This window comes from Stenella coeruleoalba (genome assembly GCF_951394435.1).
Source record: "Stenella coeruleoalba genome assembly, chromosome: 7".
NCBI classification, from domain to species: Eukaryota; Metazoa; Chordata; class Mammalia; order Artiodactyla; family Delphinidae; genus Stenella; species Stenella coeruleoalba.
In genome coordinates, this window is record NC_137153.1 from 112,333,697 (window position 1) to 112,354,724 (window position 21,028).

Here is a 21,028-nt window from a genome sequence, read left to right on the forward strand (position 1 = left end):
CAGAGGTTTATCTCCAGAGCTCTTTTTGCTGACAGATCCTGATTTATAAATTACATATGTTCCAAAAGTCACTTTTAAGCCAGCTGCCTGGAACTTAAAAGGCTTTTTTCCCTCAATAATAAAATGAAGCTTAAAGACAAAGGATTGAGATGCTATCCTTATAAGAGTGATTAACACAGTGATTAATATATGTTTGTTAGATAAGTGCAAGAATCAATGTTGTTCTATTTAGAAAATACTTTTGGAAGAAAAGAATACAACATTTATGGGCTTCCCTGGTGGCGCAGTGGTTGAGAATCTGCCTACCAATGCAGGGGACACAGGTTCGAGCCCTGGTCTGGGAAGATCCCACATGCCGCGGAGCAACTAGGCCCGTGAGCCACAATTACTGAGCCTGCGCATCTGGAGCCTATACTCCGCAACAAGAGAGGCCGCGATAGTGAGAGGCCCGTGCACCGTGATGAAGAGTGGCCCGCACTTGCCACAACTAGAGAAAGCCCTCGCACAGAAACGAAGACCCAACACAGCCATAAATAAATAAAATTTAAAAAAAAAAAAAAGAATACAACATTTATTAAACCCTTCTCATGTGTTAAGTAAGCACTGTACTGGGTGTTTCACATATATTGTTTTATTCAACCTTAATACCTGTAGTACAAAGACAATGTTTCCCATTTCTGTAAATGACAAACTGAGCTCTGAAAGATGAGACAATTTTGGCATAGGTCCAACACAACTAGAATGTGGTAAAGTTGGGATCAGAATGACTCCATCGACCCATCTCAGACTGTAGGAAAGACATACTGAATAGTCTCTACCCTTATACATTAAAAAAAGAAAAAAAAGTAGGGGTGATGAACTATGACAGACCTGTTTCCCTTCCTCCACTCATTCCTAGATGTGGGATGGCAAAAAAAGCACAAAAGGTAGAAAATAAGAAGCACTGGGTAAAGCAGGCTTTGGAAATCTACAGGCTGAGGGGTTTTCAGCAATGTCAATGTGAGCACTATCATTATAGCAAAAGATTGGATGTAAAGAGCAATGTCTTGGCAAACAAGAGTGAGGGTTTTGGTTTTTATTTTTTTAAAGAAAGCAATAGAAAATGCAGTGGTCCCAATGAACTGTAAATGTAGATGGGGGAAAGATGGTTTGTGAGGTGGGGGGAATCTGTTTGGTCTTTGTTGTTAATCTTAACAAGCCAGCACATCCTCTTTGTGCTGACGGCCTCAGGTCCAAGTGATAAGTCAAGCCAAAGCCAAGCCAAAGAGGTCTGTCTCCTGCAGCGCTTCCCTTTTCACATCTCAGATGGCCTTCCAGGACACATCCTTAATTCACATTTTTCTACCCCAAATGCACACACTTAACAGGGAAAACTAATTTCACATTTTGTATTGTTGTACACAGCCTGCCAACCAAGGATAGGAACCAGCAGAATGATAAGCAATGAAACAAGAATTGTTTGCTATTAAGCCAAACGAGGTTCATTTCAACTACATTAAAATAGGCCAAGTAGACCAACTGCATGAGAAGATATTTTCCTGCAACAAAGTGTGACAGCAGGTTATTTAAACATAATTACTGTTGGAATTACATCACTGATAAAATGTTGCAACTCCAGTAGTTTCAAAACATACTCCTTCATCTTGATTGTAAAAAAAATCCACTTATAACCATGACTTCAGAATAACTCTGTAAGAAGGTATCATTACCCCATTTTATCAGTGAAGAAATTGAGGCTCAGAATGGTAGTCAAATGCTTAAGTGGTCAGAGCTAGGATCTGACTCTAAGTTTTGAGTGTTTTTTCCTTTCTCAAGTCAATTTCCCAAAGCTATCAAGGTCCTGTTTTATTAGGCCTCTCACTTTCTTGAGGTGTCTTGCTTCTAAGGACAATGTCAGATAAACACTACTGTAGTTGTAGTGTCTTAGACATTCCAATCTAAAGAACAACAAAGTCATGCCTGCCAAGTTCTAAATCATTTAGCGTGGTTTTTCTAGATAATGTAGTCATTGGCACAGGTAAGATTAACTTCCAATGATACTGATTTTTTTTTCCTCCAAAATTTTGGGCAACTTGATCTCGTTAATCATTTGTGAAATTGTAAACATTTTGTGAACTAAAAGCAAGAACCTTTTCCAGATGAACATTTGAGATGCTAAAGTAGTATGCCACGTTTTCTAAATTTTTTCATTCGTGTAATCAAAAGTGACATAACCTGCAAAATAATAGTTCTAAATCAAAATGAATATTTATAATAAACACATAGCTATATGTTAATTCTATTTTATGGTTTTTTAGTCTATTTTAGGTACAAATACCTACATAAAATCCCCAATTATATTCTGAATTATTATACCTTTCAGAACTTAGCCATTCCAGTTCTACCAATCAGCTCCTTCTTCAAACTAGTACAGGCTGCACACTAAAGGGGAAAGCACACGGATTCTGAGATCAGACAGATCTGGGTTCCAATTCTTGCTCTACTATTTCATACTTTTGACAAGTTACTCAATTGCTTGGAGTCTCACAGCTTTCTCGTACAAAACAGGGATACCATCCCTTAACCTTTAATGGTTTTTGTAACATATAAAATAAATGAACTACTATATCAGGCAAGCTCAGCTCCTGGGATACAGATGGTGTTCAATGAATGCCAATAGGTGCTTAATGAATGCTGTTATAAATTATTTTTAAAACCCTATAATGAATATGTCTATTGTTCCTCCTATGACCCAGAGAAAGGGAAATGAAGATTAGTGGTATGACATAAAGTAGAAACTTATTTTCACTTCTAGTATTTCTAGCATTTCAGCATTTATTTCTCCCGAATTTGTTAGAATACAGTTGTAACTGGAAGTGGAATTTAAGATGAAATATTTGGATAAAGGGGTCTACATTAGTTGATTAAATTCAAAAATTTAAATATAGTGTGTACTCAATAGTCTCCAAATTGCTACAAAGCAAAACCATTTTCTACACAGCTTGCATTTCTGCAGCATAGCTTTGAAAGAAAAGAAACCACTCTGTAATCCCACAGATTATGTCTAAAAATAGGATGATAGGCCAGCTGTCAGATGCATACGTTGTAGGGAAAATGGGGCCAAGAATCTCTCCCCAAAAATCACTGCAACTCTTCTGGCATTTGCTCCCATAAGGATGAAAAATTGAAATCTATTCAATTCTAGCAGCTACTACTTTCTTTTCGAACTAGGACAAAAGTTTGGAATTCTGAAGATTTATGAGGCCTTTTGTGAAATCTCTCCAAATTTGCAAAGTGCTGCTCATAACAGGCTTATAACAGAAGTGTCATGATCTGGAATTACTGCCTCAACACAAGCTCATTTTAAAAAAACTTTTGCTTTTTTGTGAATGCTTCCTGCCAGAGTTATTTAACCTTCAAAAAAAAAAAAAGATGCAATGATTGGGACTGGGTTAACTTGCTGGATAGCCTTAGGTACAGTAAGCCCTTTGTGGGCCTCAGTTTTCTCATCTGCTTAATGAGAAAGTTGTGGGAACGTCTGTGCAAGGCTATCTTTCAGCTATGATGCTCTAGGGATTTTCTGAGCCTCAAAATTTCCAGACAGGATGAACAGAAGAGAAAACAAATACCCTTTTGGAGCTAACCTGTGTTAAGGTGCTTCAGTCCAAGAGCTCAGCAACCCTAAAAAGGTGAACAGAAGAAATTTCAATATCTTTTCTGCTGACTGCTAAGAAGCATAGGGCCAGGACTTCCCTGGTGGTTAAAACTCCGCACTCCCAATGCAGGGGGCCTGGGTTCAATCCCTGGTCAGGGAACTAGATCCCGCGTGCCGCAACCAAGACCTGGAGCAGCTAGCTAGCTAAGTATTAAGTAAGTAAATAAATAAATATTTAAAGAAGAAAGAAAGAAAGAAGCATAGGAACAATTATTGTGGGTAAGGGTGGGAAGTGTCCTGGTGAGAAGAAAGAAAAGTGCTATCTAACTGAAAAAAGTGGGCACACGTCAAGGAAATACATACAGCCTGTGTACTATGTAGTCCACAAATACATTCATCCTACTATTATACAACTGACACTTTTCTAGGTGCTAGGGACAGAATGTGAGCTAGATACGCATTCCTGTCAAGAGTCTCAACAGCTTCTCAAGGCAGGCACAGATCGTACCCAGGTCAATTTCAAACCCTGACCCTCAACAGTCAAATGGAAAGACTATAAAAAGGTTCAGCCTCACGTCTGGTACACTTAATACGTGCTGGCTATACCTGGAGAATAACTTACCTTACACCAATGCCTTTAAAAGTTGGCAGTTTCAAAGAAAAGTAATTGCATATTGAGTTTGAGAGAGGAGCTTTTAGGTGAGATATTGAGGATCAAAATACTATGTCAGGGGGCTTCCCTGGTGGCGCAGTGGTTGAGAGTCCGCCTGCTGATGCAGGGGACACGGGTTTATGCCCCGGTCCGGGAGGATCCCACATGCCACGGAGCGGCTGGGCCTGTGAGCCATGGCAGCTGGGCCTGCACGTCCGGAGCCTGTGCTCCGCAACGGGAGAGGCCACAGTGGTAAGAGGCCCGCGTACCGCAAAAAAAAAAAAAAAATACTATGTCAGCTTTGTGACCACCTAGAGGAGTGGGATAGGGAGGGTGAGAGGGAGATGCAAGAGGGAGGAGGTATGGGGATATATGTATATGTATAGCTGATTCAGTTTGTTATAATACAGCAGAAATTAACACACCACTATAAAGCAATTATACTCCAATAAAGATGTTAAAAAAAATACTATGTCAGCCATTTATAGCACTCATTTCTTGTTTTCGTTTTTTGTGTTTTTCAGGGAATAGTGGTATCATTATTCAAAAACCAAGAGCAGAAAATGCAAGAGAAAGAAGACCTAGTGTCAGAGGTGTCTACTCTGCACTGTAGCTCAGAACCTAAAGGATTTCCTTGTAAAGCAAGGGTCCCCAACCCCCGGGCCGCCAAGGACTGCTACAGGCCTGCAGCATGTTAGGAACCGGGCCGCACAACAGGAGGTGAGCGGCGGCGAGCGAGCGAGCGAAGCTTCATCTGCCGCTGCCCATCGCTCGCATCACCACCTGAACCATCCCCATCCCCACCTCCCCCAACCCCCCCAGGTCTGTGGAAAAACTGTCTTCCACAAAACCAGTCCCTTGTGCCAAAAAGGCTGGGGACTGCTGTTGTAAAGGACAGAGGTTTGGCTACTACCTAACAATGTCACCATGAAGAAACTAAATCTGATATGACATGCTTCTCCCACAAGATTATAGGCTTATTTCTTCCTAAACCTCAGACACACTATATATTGTTGAGACAATCCAAGGACTCGAGTTCATGAGGATTCAATCATTCATTCAACAAATGCTTATTGGGTGCTTACAATCCTCGTGATGGGGATCAGAGCAAACAAGACTGGCATGGTCACTGCCCTTACAGACTAGTAGAAGGGACAAACATTAAGCAGTTATATAAAGAAATATTTAATTATAATTGTGATAAGTGTAATAACTGTCGTAAGTACAGAAAGTATGGGTAACAATTACAGGACCAAACTTGGCCTAGGAGAAGTGGAATAACATTCAAGCAATGGAATATGAGGAGAGTGGGCAGAAAGCAAACTATCCACAGAAAAAAACACATGATTTCTTTATAAAAAATGGTCTAGCCTTTTCTGCTCCCAAAGTCTCAGACATATGTCTCTCCTCAGTGCTCTTAGCACCCTGTACTTGTCGGCACTACTGAGCTGATTTTACTGCAATGTGACAACCAGTTTTATGAATCTATCTCCCTTACTAAACTGCAAACTCCTCCAGAATAGGGACCTTACCCAACCTATTTCTGTGCCTCTAATACCTAGCATTGGGCTAGATACTCAGTATACCCTCAGAAAATGGTAATTCTTATTACTGTGATTACTGCCCTTCAGTGACCACTAGATCATTACACAAACTATACAGCTTTGTTCTGTTAATTGAGACCTTTGTCCCACTTCATAGAGAGACCCCAGTAAGTGAGTCCCAGGAATATATCACCTACCACTGATCCCAACACACGCCACTGCTCTCAGCTCCTTTGCAGTGGTGATTTTTGCTTGTTTACATGGATGATTCAGAGCTATCTTTTCCACTGTTCTGTGGTGACTTCCAATGCAAGACTATCAGCCAAGAACAGAAATGCCTTAAAAGGTAGTGATATGAAGATCACAAGTTAGGAAAGGGAGAGGGGGTGAAGAGAATTAGGACACAGCTGTAGTGTTCTGTAGGCTAAAACATAGACTCAATGTGTCACAGAAAATTAAATCAGAGGCTGAATATTATTCCCGGTCTCCTGAATAAATGTAAGCAAGGGCCCTGGTACTCTGTCACTGGCTATACTGTAGCCATGCTAGGTCCTCAATGACATCCAGTTCTACACCCTAGGATCATTCTGAACTGGGGAGGCAAGGTCATTGCTCCTCCAGGCTAAATTCTACAAAGCTCCATTTGCCCCAGACAGAAAAAAGAGGATGTCAACTGCTAAATCCATTTTGATAGCTAGAGGAGGATTAAAGAAACTGCACACATGGTGATGTCTGAATCTGAGCAATGAGATTAACCTCCATGTGGACTGCCTATATCTCATAGAGGTTTAAAACAAACAGATCTGCCATCACATTTTTCACATCTAGAACTCAAACTGAAAGGGAAGCCCCAAGTGAGATATAGTAATGCACTCTGCTGCCCCAGATTCTAGAGAGACACTAAGACAGGGTCACCATCCTCTAGAAAGTGTGGGGGAGAAAGACCAGGAAATTATCTACAGTGCCCAAGCAAAGCACAAACAAGGTGCTAAGTGGGAACTCACAGGCAGGAGTGATAAATCTATGTGGAGTGGGGATAGATCTGATGGAAACTTCACAGTCAGAAGTGGCATTAGAGCTCAATTTTGAAGGAGTAGACTACCAACACGCAGAGAAGGGGGAGGAAGTGGCAAGTGCATTCTAGGCAAAACCTACAGCAAGTACAACGACATGGCAGCATAAAAGCAGAGGTTGTTTTGAAAATATGAATACTTTTGTGTAGCGTGGGTTTAAGACACATGACAGTGAGTGGCAGGAAAAGAGACTGACGGACGTTGAGAAAAGCCAGATTTAGAAAGGTCTTATATACTAGGCTAAACAGCTGGACTTCTTCCTGCAGGTGGGAATAACATACATTTAATATTATTACAGTTTAGTTATTTTGTTAAATACCTGCTATGAAAAAGGCAAGGTGTTTTACATACTTTAGTGCATTTGATGTTCAAAACGCCTCATTGTACACACAAGCAAAAAGACTCAAGAGAGGTCAGGTAACCCAAATCAGGTCTGTTTGACTTCAAAGACTACACAAAATCTCCCAAAAAAGGATTCCTGGTATAGGAACTCCTAGACTTCCGATTCCAAACAATCTAGGGCTCTTTCCAACATACTATGTACGTTATAATGTAAGTTTCAGAATGCTCTCACTTGGGCCTACAGCAAACTGGTGGTATAAAAATGTTCAAGGGGGCTTCCCTGGTGGCGCAGTGGTTGAGAGTCCGCCTGCCGATGCAGGGGACACGGGTTCGTGCCCCAGTCCAGGAGGATCCCATATGCCACGGAGCGGCTGGGCCTGTGAGCCATGGCCACTGGGCCTGCGCGTCTGGAGCCTGTGCTCCGCAACAGGAGAGGCCACAACAGTGAGAGGCCCATGTACCGCAAAAAAAAAAAAAAAAAAAAATGTTCAAGGAACCCTTGAAATCAGTGGCATCAGACCACGTAGGTTCATCTACTCATTCTTAGCAGTCTCTAAAACACAGGAATACTAAGAAATCTAAGATCAATTTTTCTAATGGTCCTTGTCTGAAGGTTTTCTCTCTCCTGACATTACTGCAGTATTTTACATCAACAGCTATTTCAGAAGACAAGGTAGCCAGATTCCCCAAAGCAGAAATAGGAACAGAATGAGACTGTGGCTTAGATACCACCAAATCTGACACCTGGCCGTGAAAATTCAACAGTGAGGACACACGACTTTGTTGAAACATGTCTAGGCTCTGAAGCACATAAGTTGGTTGAATTTTGATTATGTTATTTAACTTTCTGAGCCTCAAGTTCCTTACATTAAAAATGTAGTAATAAACACTACCTTTCAGGATAGCTATGAAAGCTAAATAGTATAAATAAGGTGAAGAAGGAAGGACTCAAAGCCTACAGCATGGTAGGCACCCAAACCTACCCTTCCTACACACACTTACATACATACTTAGCTAGCATTCTGTCTGCCTACTTCATATGACTTTTGTGAGGCTCAAATAGGGTGATGTCTATGAAAGTCCTTAATCAAGTATCAGTAAAAAATAACTGTCATTATAACTAAGCTCAAAACTCTGCTCAGGGCACAGTGATGACTATTTTTTATAATCCTTGTCTTCAAGGGGCTAACCCTCAGATAAGTGAGCTACAAGTATACAAATGAGTGGAATATAGGTAAGAAGTAGTAGAATTAGTAAGTGCTAGAAGAGTGGTAATAATAGCTAACATAATTGAGCACTTAGCATGGGCCAGATCTAGTCTAGATGCTTTACCTATATTATCTCATTTAATCCTGAAATAAGCCCTATGGAGCACATGCTATTATATGCATAGATGTGGAAACTAAAGCACATGATGGCTAGGTAATTTGATTAAGTTTACACAACTAGTAAGTGGTGATACCAGGATTGAAATGCATGAATTCTGACTCTACAGCTCATACTATTAGAGATGCAGAGGCATGAATTAAAGAAGTGGAGAAATAATATGGTAACAAATAATGGGGTCTATTAATGAACTCATTGAGCACTCATATTGTGCCAGGCCTGGGCTAAGCACTTCACATGTGAGCTCTTACTTAATTCCAAAAACCCTCTGTGAGCTAGACACCATCCCAATTTTACAGATGAGGCAACAGATTTAATGATGTTGGGTTACTTGCTCAAGGTCTCACAGCTAGTTAGCAGAAAAAAACAGATCTCAAACTTAGCCCTGTCAGTGTGTAAAAAGCACATGCTCTTAACCTCTTTGCTCTTTGGATCAGTGGCAGGCAGTAGTGTTCAGGTTGGGCCCTGATGGCCAAAAAGAATTTGAATAGCTGATAATGAGTTGTATGGGAGTCCAAAGGGCACAGCATGAACAAAGGATTACACAGAGGAAATCTGGGGGCTTTAAAATAAAAATACAATCATTTTATTTTGTAATCCTTAAATCATAAGACAGGCTGGATATTCTTTTCTGCCATTAAAAACAACCTTTTAGGGCTTCCCTGGTGGCGCAGTGGTTGAGAGTCCGCCTGCCAATGCAGGGGACACGGGTTCGTGTCCCAGTCCAGGAAGGTCCCACATGCCGCGGAGCAGCTGGGCCCGTGAGCCATGGCCGCTGAGCCTGTGCATCCAGAGCCTGTGCTCCGCAACGGGAGAGGCCACAACAGTGAGAGGCCCGTGTACCGCCAAAAAAAAAAAAAAACTTTTAAATTAAAACAGCAGTATATATGTTATAGAATATTGGGAAATATATAAAGAAGCAAAAATAAGAAAATAAAGCATGTCTTAGAAAAGATGTCTTTGAAAAGAAGAGAGTTATGGAAAATGAGTTGGAAAGGTACTTCAGGGACTGACTGCAGCAGCTCTGGCCTTAAATGCTGGACTGGGGAACCAAAACTACATTCCAAATGCATTGGAAGATTGTGAGCAGAGAGGGAGTATAATTAGACACTTAAGCCATGTTTAAGACAGACTTAAACGGAGAGACAAGAGGCAAGAAGATCAGGAAGGAGCCCATTATAGTAGACCAGGTAAAAGCTAAGGGTCTGAGTTATGAGCAAGCTATATATCATGACCACTGTAAGCTCAGACTGAGTCAGACCTAAGTTTGAACTTGGCTCCATTACTTACTAGCTATGTGATGCTGATTAAGTTAACTTAAACCTTGTGAGCCTCAGTTTCATCATCTATAAAGTAGGGATAATAAAACCCATGTAAAGAGTTGTTGTGAGGACTAAGTAAGCTATGAAACAATTAATGTGATTCAGGTTTCTCAACTTCTACACTATTGACATTTTGGGCCAAATAATTCTTTTTTTATGGAAGAGCTATCCCTGTGCATTAATAAGATATTTAGCAGCATCCTTGGTCTCTACCTACCCGTCCCCTCCCCACCCGCCCTGGTCCCCAGGTTGTGACAACCAAAAGTGCTCGATCTTCCTTTTCCGGTTAGTGGCCTGAGGTGACCTCTAAAAATGGTTCACTATTCACTTGACCCAGAAAATGCCACAAAATCATGCAAGTCGAGAGGTTCAAATCTTCGTGTTCACTTTAAGAACACTCGTGAAACAGCCCAGGCCATTAAGGGTATGCATATCTGAAAAGCCACCAAGTATCTGAAGGATGTCACTTTAAAGAAGCAGTGTGTGCCATTCCGTCGTTACAGTGGCGGAGTTGGTAGGTGTGCCCAGGCCAAACAGTGGGGCTGGACGCAGGGTCGGTGGCCCAAAAAGAGTGCTGAATTTTTACTGCACATGCTCAAAAATGCAGAGAGTAATGCTGAACTTAAGGGCTTAGATGTAGATTCTCTGGTCATTGAGCATATCCAGGTGAACAAAGCCCCCAAGATGTGGCACAGGACTTAGAAAGCTCATGGTCGGATCAACCCATACATGAGCTCTCCGTGCCACATTGAGATGATCCTTACTGAAAAAGAACAGATTGTTCCTAAACCAGAAGAGAAGGTTGCCCAGAAGAAAAAGATATCCCAGAAGAAATTGAAGAAACAAAAACTTATGGCCCGGGAATAAATGCTGCAAAAAATAAATGCAAATAAAAGTTTAAAAAAAAAAAAGCGCTCGACATGGCCAAATAAACTCCGGTTGATAACTACCTGGCATAATTTCTGGCATATAAAGTATCAATAAATACAAGCTTTAAAAAGTAATTGCAGGGAATGAAGGGAGGGGAAGGTGGTTACTCAGTGATGAAAACAGAAATGTAAAAGTAAAACAAAGACAGATAAGATGAATTGCCTGGCTGACTGGATATGGAGATCATGAAAGAAGAAGGTACAGGAGGTGACCACAGCTTTAACTCTGTGTGATTCATCCAACCAAAACAAATAAGAAAGAAAGGAGAGTGTGAAGGCTTAAGGGACCAAGAGACATGCAAATAAAGATATTTGAAAGGATTAAGAATTCTGGTCTTTAGCTAGGGAGAAGGGTCAGTGCAGGTCTATGAATCAAATATAAAAATCACTCTTTATGTTTCCTGAGCTTTTAATGTTTTCAGCTATAGTTCCAAAGTGAGTACTAGTCACAAGCCTTAATTGTAGAGCTCTCAGGAGAAATAAACTTAAAAGACATGTTTAACAATGAATATGTATTGTCATTAAAATCAGAAAAAAAGGTATTCTATTTTCAGAAGGAAATATAATCAGAAAAAAAATATAAAGCAAATAAGACATTAAAAAAAACACTACAAATTTGTACAAAGTGACAGACTTTGTTAGTTTTCCATCCTTTCACCAGAAAACTGAAAAACTGGTATGTACTGACCTTCCGAAGATTAAACCAACTTCAGGGCTTCTAGTATGTGCCATATATTTTAGAGATATTGGTGAAAGAAAAAAAGTTGAATCCAAAACCTATGCATGTTCAAATTCCAGTAGTTTGATACCTTTCGGAAAAGTCAGATCTATCTGGCTCTATAGCCTCCCGGTCCCCAGCAGACCCCCATGGCAACTCTTGCAGCCTTTGCCAAGCCACCTGAGCAAACAAGACTGCATCCCTGCTTGTCACCTGCTACGTAGTCTATTCCAAGGCCCTTTCAAGCACTAGTCAAAGCAGAAAAGCACTGAAACTGATCTGACACATCTACATACAGTGACCGTACTTTGATTTTTCCAAGATTATTATGTTCTGTGGTCTCCATGAACCAATGTTCTATAAATTCCAATATTCAGGAATTCAAACTAAATCTCCATATAAAAAGCCCATGTGATATCATGACACATTTGCCGAAATCCATAAAGTATAAATATGAAGAGTGAACCCTAATGTAAACTATGAATTTTGGGTGATAATATTGTACAATATCAATGTAGGTTCACTGATTATAACAAATGTACCATTCTGGTATGGGATGTTGATGGGAGGAGATTGTACAATATGTTTGGAAGTGAGTATATGGAAACTCTGTACTTTCTGCTCAATATTGCTGTGAACTTAAAACCTTTCTAAAAAATAGTCTATTTAAAAGGGGAAAAAAAATTTCATGTGAGATCTGTTGTTCTGATTTTGGATTCAGAAAACGTGATCCTTGTAGATGTGCAGGAGCAGATGCCAGAGAGAGGACTTATGCTAAGGGCCAGAGACAAGGTCTGAGAAAGCAAGCTCTGAACTCCTGGAATTGTCATGAAGAAAATAAAATTTTCCAATCAAAAAATGCAGAAATCGGGCTTCCCTGGTGGCACAGTGGTTGGGAGTCCGCCTGCCGATGCAGAGGACACAGGCTCGTGCCCCGGTCTGGGAGGATCCCATGTGCCGCGGAGCGGCTGGGCCCGTGAGCCATGGCCTCTGAGCCTGCGCGTCCGGAGACTGTGCTCCGCAACGGGAGAGGCCACAGCAGTGAGAGGCCCGCGTGCCGCAAAAAAAAAAAAAAAAAAATGCAGAAATCCAAATGGTGAGCTTTCTCATTGCAGCTGGATAAAGACTCCCATTTTTGTCATGGGGTAAATTTATATGTGCCAAATTTACAAAGAGGGGTGTAGAAAGTGAGTAAATGCCTCGTCAGGAAGCTCTCTAAACTAAATGACAATTTTTGGATAAGGTTAAAAGTAGGAAGAAATGACATCCCTATCTCAAATTCTTTAAAAAATCAATACCACTTCCAGTTTCCAGTCTGGCCATGTATGGAGCTTAGAAGTTGCCACTCTGTCCTAACAACAAGAAAAAGCTGAATGAAGTGGAAAATCAACAACTCTTCATAGATGTGGCAGAGAAGTGAGGTCAGATGGCAAAACACTGTCCCCAAAATTGGAGAGACAGATACAGTTAAGAGAGAATCACAACCTACTAAAGCTGAAACTCTTGAGCAGAAAATTCCACAGGAACCAGTGCCAGAGTAAGAACACCTAAGCTGTAGTTGATGAATTGTTGGAAGCTAAGTGTGGATAACTCTGAGAGTTAAAACTCTAGAGGGAGGACTTCCCTGGTGGTCCAGTGGTTAAGACTCCATGCTTCCAATGCAGGGGGCACGGGTTCAATCCCTGGTTGGGGAAGTTCCGCATGCTGCATGGCACGGCCAAAAACAAAAACAAAAAACTCCAGAGGGACCCAGTCACAGGAGGGCTCCACACTTTTGTGAGTTTTACCTCCAAAACCTCTACCAGGACCTCACAGTGAGTATCAGAGAAAATTCCTTCTTGCTTCCAGAAGAGAGAGGGGAAAAAGACCCCTGAAATATACCAGAGCATTCTGTTCTTAACAAGGCCTGCATTCAGGAAAAAATTATTTTATTAGAGCCTAACTTGCTGGAGTTTTATCAGAGCCTAACCAACCTAGGAGACGGGAAATACCCAACTGTAGCTTCCTCTAACATCCCACATGAAGAAAAAGGAATAACCCAACTCCAGCCCACCCAGCCATCCTGTCCCACCTAAGGGGGAAAAGAACCCTGAGAAGTGCTAGTAAAGTTCGCTGTTCTGCAGCACTGGCTCACCAAAACACTGAGACCAAATCAAAGGACTATAGAATGCTTCCCCTTCCCCACATGTTACCACTACATTACTAAAGGCCTGTTTATAGCAGTTCCTTTTACCTAGTACACCACATTCAATTTTCAACAAAAAAACCCCACAAGGCATACTGAAAGGCAAAACAAGCATCAGAAATCAGAGTCAGACACTGCAGAAATGTTGGAATTATCAGACCAGGAACTTTAAAGAATATGATTAATATGCTAAGGGTTTTAATGGAAAACAGACAACATGAAAGACAGATGGATAATTTAAGCAGGGAGGTGGAAATTCTAAGAAAGAATCAAAATAAAATGCTAGAAAATAAAAAATACTGTAATAGAAATGAAGAAGGCTTTGATAGGCTCAATAGTAGACTGGGCATGGCTAAAGAAAGATCTCTGACCTTGAAGATATGACAGTAGAAACTCCCAAAACTGAAAAGCAAAGAGAAAAAAAGACTAAAACAAACAAAAGAACAGAATCTCCAAGGACTGTGGGACAACAAAAGGTGTTACGTATGTGTAATGGGAATACTAGAAGGAAAAGAAAGAAACAGAAGCAATATTTGAAGTAATAATGACTGAGAATTTCCCCCAAATTAATGTCAGATACCAAACTACAGATCCAAGAAGCTCAGAGAACACCAAGGAAGATCAATGCCAAAAAAACCCCACTACACCTAGACGACATATTCAAACTTCAGAAAATCAAAGGTTAAAAGAAAAAAATCAAATCTTGGACTTCCCTGGTGGTCCAGTGGGTAAGACTCCAGGGAGCCTGGGTTCGATCCCTGGTCAGGGAACTAGATCCTGCATATGTGCTGCAACTAAGAGTTCGCATACTGCAACTAGGAGTCCATACGCCACAACTAGGAGTCCACATGCCACAACTAGGAGTCCGCATGTCGCAACTAAGAAGTCCACATGCTGCAACTAAGAGCCCGCATGCCACAGTGAAGATCCCACATGCCGCAACTAAGACCCAGAGCAGCCAAAATAAAATAAAATAAAATAAAATATAAAAATTAAAAAAGGGTGACATAACTTAAAAGAAAAAAATCTTGAAAGAAGCCGGAGGGAAAAAACATCCTACCTATAGAGAAGCAAAGGTAATAATTACATCCAAGTTAACCTCAAAATGATGCAAGCAAGAAGGGAACAGAGTAAATGTTTAGGGTGATGAGAGAAATAAACCCACCAACCTAGAATTCTGTATCTTGTGAAATTATCCTTCAAAAGTGAAAGAGAAATAAAGAATTTCTCAGACAAACAAAATTGGAGAGAATTCATTGCCAGTACACCTGCCTAGCAAGAAATGTTAAAAGCAGTTCTTCAGAGGGAAGGAAAATGTTAATAAAGTCAGAAACTCAGATCTACATAATAAGAAGGAAGAGCACTGGAGAATAAGTAAAGGTAAAATTAAAACTTATTTTTCTTATTCTTAGTTCTAACAAGTAACAGTTTAAAATAATAATAGTGGGCTTCCCTGGTGGCGCAGTGGTTGAGAGTCCGCCTGCCAATGCAGGGGACACAGGTTCATTTCCCGGTCCGGGAAGATCCCACATGCCGCGGAGCAGCTAAGCCCGTGAGCCATGGCCGCTGAGCCTGCGCGTCGGGAGCCTGTGCTCCGCAACGGGAGAGGCCACAACAGTGAGAGGCCCGCGTACCACAAAAAAAAACAGTAATAGCATGTATTCTACTGTATATACTTACGTGTAAGTGAAATGAATGACAACATGATATAAGGGATGGGAGGTAGGAATTAGGAATATTTTATTATAAGGTATGCATACTACTTGTGAAATAGTATAGTGTTATTTGAAAGCTAACTTAGATTAGTTGTAAATGTATATTGCAAACTCTAGGGAACCACTAAAAAAAAAGTTAAAAAAGAAGTACAACTGACATACTCAGAAAAGAAAGAAAACAGAATCATATAAAATGCTCACTTAAAACTACAAGAGGCAGAAAAAAATGTGGAAGACAAAATTAAGGACAAATAACAAGGACAATAAATAGAAAATACTAACAAATATGGTAGATATTAATCCAACTATATCAATTATCACCTTAAACATCTTAAATACACTAATTGAAAGACAGAGATTGTCAGAGTGAATCCAAAAACAAGACCCAACTACATGTTGTCTATTGGAAACACACATATAGATTAAAAATAAAGGGATGGAGAAAGATATATCATGGTAACATCAATCAAAAGAAAGCAGGTGTGTCATCAAAAAACAAGTGTTTTGATGTTTGATGTGTTTTAAGGACACCCCTGCCCTGCTTTCTTTTGATTGGTGTTACCATGATATATCTTTCTCCACCCTTTTACTTTTAGTCAAAAAGACAATAAGTCAGTCTTGGTGAAGATGTGGAGAAAAGGTAAATCTTGTGCACTGTTGGTGGGACTGTAAACTGGTGCAGCCACTATAGAAAACAGTATAGAAGTTCCTCAAAAAGTTAAAAATAGAACTGCCATAAGATCCAACAATTTCACTTCTGGGTATTTACCCAAAGAAAACAGAAACATTAATTTGAATATACATACATACATAACAATCTTCATTGCAGCATTATTTACAATAGGAAGATACGGAAGCAACTTAAGTGTCCGTCAATAGACAAGTGGGTAAAAAGATGTGGTTATGTATATAAAATGAAATATTATTTGGTCACTAAAAAAATGAAATCCTGCCATTTGTGACAACATGGATGAATCTAAAGGATATTATACTAAGTAAAATAAGTCAGACAGAGACAAATACTGCACAATCTCACATTTGGAATCTAAAAAACAAAACAAAATGAAACAGACTCACAGACACAAAGAACAAACAGGTGGTTGCCAAAAGAGGGGGGCGGTGGAGTGGATGATATTGGTGGAGTGGATGATATTGGTGAAGGGGATTCAGAGGTACAAACCTCCAGTTACATAATATAAGTCATGGGGTTGTAATATATACATTAAGGAGTACGGTCAATAATATTGAAAGTTGTACAGGAAGAGACGGTTACTAGACTTACCATGAGGATCATTTCACAATGTATACAAATGTCAAATCATTATGTAGAACACCTGAAACTAACATAATATTGTATGTAACCTATATTTATTTTTTAAAAAGTAAATGAATTGACAGATGGGTAGAGGGACAGATGGATGGATAGATATGGATTAAAGCAGAGTGAAACAATGGGAGAATATAGGAGGTGGGCATATGAGTATTCACTCTACAGTCTTTAACTTCTCTGGTGTTTGAAATTTTTGTAATAATATTTGGGGAAAAGTTTTTTAAATACTTCAAAAAAGTTATAATTTTTGGAACTGACTGATGAGTACATCGGGGCTCTTTATACCATTCTCTTTACATCTGCATATATTTGGATATTTCCACAATAAAATTTATAAACTTTAAAAACAAGTTAACAGGCTAAGAAAAAAACTAAGAATGGGTATATTAATTTCAGACAAAGCAAATTTCAGAGTGAGGTAAGTTATCAGGGATAACAAAGGGCATTACATAATGATAAAGGCATCAGTACTCCAGAGATGACATAACAACCCTTAATGTGTATGCACCTAACAACACAGCATCAAAATATGAGATAAACTCATTATTTAAATTTACAATTCTTTGACCCAAAATGTGGTTGAATACTTATTCATAATGTTTCATTTTAAAATATTTATTTATGTCTGTGTGTCCAATTTTTATTGTGACATATATCAAAAGTATGTGTATGTATAATTTAAATCATAATAATACAGTAAACACTAATTTTTTAGCTTATGAAAAAATATGAGGTAAAAATTGATATTGGTAGAACTGCAAAAAGAAATAGATTTGAATCTATTATTATAGTTGGACACTTTAACACCCATCTATCAGAAATGAACAGATCTAACAGCCATAAAATCAGTAAGAACACAGCTGAACTACACTGAACTACAAATCAACTGAACATAATTGATATTTACAGACTACTTTATCCAACAACAGCAATATTACACATTCTTCTCAAGCTCATGTGGAATGTCCACCAAGACAGACCACATTCTGGATCATAAAACACACCTTAACAAACTTAAAAGAACAGAAATCATACAGTGAATGTCTGCTCTCAGATCACAATGGAATTAAACTAGAAATCAATAACAGCAAGATAGCTGGAAAATTACTTAAAATATTTGGAGATTAAACAATACAATTCTAAACACATGGGTCAAAGAAGAAATCCGAAGAGAAATTTTTAAAATATTTTGAAATATTTTAAAAATGAAAATACAACTTATCAAATGAAATACAACTTATCAAAATTCGTAGGATGCATCAATAACAGTGCTTAAAGAAAAATTAATAGCACTGAATGTTTTAGAGTTGAATTTGAATTCAATATTAGAGTTGAAAATTGAATATTAGAAAAGATCTAAAATCAATAATCTAAGCTTCCACCTTAGGAAACTAGAATAGGAAGAGCAAATTAAAACCAAAGCAAGCAGAAGAAAAGAAATAATAAGAACTAGAGAAAAAAAAATCAATGAAATCGAAAATAAGAAATCAATAGAGAAAATCAACAAAACCAAAAGCTGGTTCTTTGAAAAGATAAATAAAATCAATAAGCCTCTAGCCAGGCTAAGAAAACAAGGGAGAAGACACAAATTACCAAAATCAGAAATGAAAGAGGTGACATCAGTACAGATCACACAGACATTAGAATAAAGAAATACTATGAACAACTTTATGCCCACAAATTTGATAACCTAGATGAAATGGACCAATTCCTGGAAAGACATAATCTCCCAAAACTCACACAAGAAGAAATAATCTAAATAGCCTTATTATTAAATTAAATCAATAATTAATTATCTTCCCAAACAGAAAGCACCAGGCCCAGATGGGTTCACTGGTGAATTCTACAGAACACATAAGAACAAAATTATACCAATTTTCTATAATCTCTTCCAGAATACAGAAGCAGAAGGGATATTTCTTAACTTATTATGTGAGGTCAGCATTCCAAGACCTTGTAAGAAAATTACAAACCAATTTCTCTCATTAATACGGATTTAAAAATCCTCAACAAAATACTAGCAAATGGAATCCAACAATGTAAACAGAAATATACATCATAACCAAATGGGATTTATTCCAGGTATGCAAGGCTGGTTTGTCATTTGAAAATTATTAATATAATCCATCGAATCAACATGCTAAAGAAAAAAAACACTTGATCATATCAAAAGATGCAGAAAAAAGCATTTGACAAAATCCAACACCCATTCCCAATAAAAACTCTCAGGAAACTAGGAATAGAAGGGAACTTCCTTAATGTGATAAAGAACATCTGCAAAAAACCTACAGCTAACACCAAACTTAATGATAAGAAACTCAAAGCCTTCCTGCTAAGATCAGGAACAATGCAAGGATGCCCCTCTCACTACTGCTTTTCAACATCACACTGGAAGTCCCAGCTATTGTGATAAGACAGCAAAAAGGAAATAAAAGGTATACAGATTAGGAAGGAAGAAATAAAACTGTCTTTGTTCACAGATGACAAGATCGTCTATGTAGAAAATCCTAAAGAATCAACAAAAAACTCCTGGAACTAATAAGCAGTGATAATAAGGTTTCAGGATACAAGGCTAATAAACAAGTCAGTCACTTTCCTATATACAAGTAATGAACAAATGGAATTTGAAATTAAAAATACATTACCATTTATAATAGCACAACCCTCCCAAAATGAAATACTTAGGTATAAAACTAACAAAATATGTACAAGATCTATATGAGGAAAACTACAAAATCCTGATGAAAAAAATGTCAAAAAAGTACTAGAGAGATATTACATATTCATAGATAGGAAAAGTCAATATCACCAGATACCAGTTCCTCCCACCTTGATTTACAGATTCAATGCAATCTCAATCAAAATCCCAGCAACTTATTTTGTAGATATCAACAAACTGATTCTAAAGTTTATATGCAGAGACAAAAGACCCAGAATGGCCAATACAATATTGAAATAGAAGAACAAAGCTGAAGAACTGACACTATCTGACTTCAAGGATTATTATGAAGTCACAGTAATCAAGACAGTGTGGTACTGGGGAAAAAACAAATAGATTAATGGAACAGAATAGAGAGCCTAGAAATGGACCCACATAAATACAACCAAATGATCTTTGACAAAGGAGTAGAGGCAATAAAATGTAGCCAAGTTAGCCTTCAAGAAATGGTGCTGGAACAACTGGATATCTACATATATTAAAAAAAAAAAAAATCAATCTACACACAGACCTTACACCCTTAACAAAAATTAACTCAAAATGGATCACAGGCCTAAACGAAAAACACAAAACTATGAGACTCCTAGAAGATAACACAGGAGAAAACCTAGATGACCTTGTGCATGGCAATGAATTGTTGGGTACAACACCAAAAGCATGACCCATGAAAGAAATAATTAGTAAGCTAGACTTCATTAAAATGAAAAATTTCTGGTCTGCTAAAGACAATGTCATTAGAATGAGATGACCAGACTACGAGAAAATATTGGTAAAAGACACATCTGAGGGCTTCCCTGGTGGCGCAGTGGTTGAGAGTCCGCCTGCCGATGCAGGGGACACGGGTTCGTGCCCCAGTCTGGGAAGATCCCACATGCCGTGGAGCGGCTGGGCCCGTGAGCCATGGCCGCTTAGCCTGTGCATCCGGAGCCTGTGCTCCGCAACAGGAGAGGCCACAACAGTGAGAGGCCCACGTACCGCCAAAAAAAAAAAAAAAAGATACATCTGACAAAGGACTGCTATCCAAAATTATAAAAGAAAACTCTTAAAACTCCACAATAAGAAAAAACCCTCAACAATAAGAAAATGAACAACCAAATTAAAAAATAGGTGAGAAACCTTACTAGACACCTCACCAAAGAAGATACAGAGATGGCAAGCAAGCATAAGATGTTCAACATCATCTGTCATTAGGGGAGTGCAAGTTAATATGACAAGATATCACTACACACCTGTTAGAATGACTCCCACACCAAAAAAAGAGAGAGAGAGAGAGACAATATCATATGCTGGGGAGGATGATGTAGAGCAACCGGAATTCTCATTCCTTGCTGGTAGAAATGCTACCTTGGAAGACAGTTTGGCAGTTGCATACAAACTAAACATACTCATACCATATGATCCAGTAACCACCCTTGGTATTTACCCAAATGAACTGAAAACTTATGTCCACACAAAAATTTACATACAGATGTTTATATA

At 38.9% G+C, this 21,028-nt stretch overlaps 1 protein-coding gene and 1 pseudogene across 3 annotated transcripts in view; one reads left to right on the forward strand and one right to left on the reverse strand.

Annotated features, from left to right (window-relative positions):
• Positions 1–21,028, reverse strand: part of NR6A1 (nuclear receptor subfamily 6 group A member 1) — a 205,535-nt gene that overhangs the window by 88,478 nt on the left and 96,029 nt on the right. The gene's annotated exons all lie outside the window — the stretch shown is intronic.
• Positions 10,202–12,071, forward strand: LOC307188798 (large ribosomal subunit protein uL22-like; annotated as a pseudogene). The gene has a single exon. The product of its transcript is annotated as a large ribosomal subunit protein uL22-like (transcript).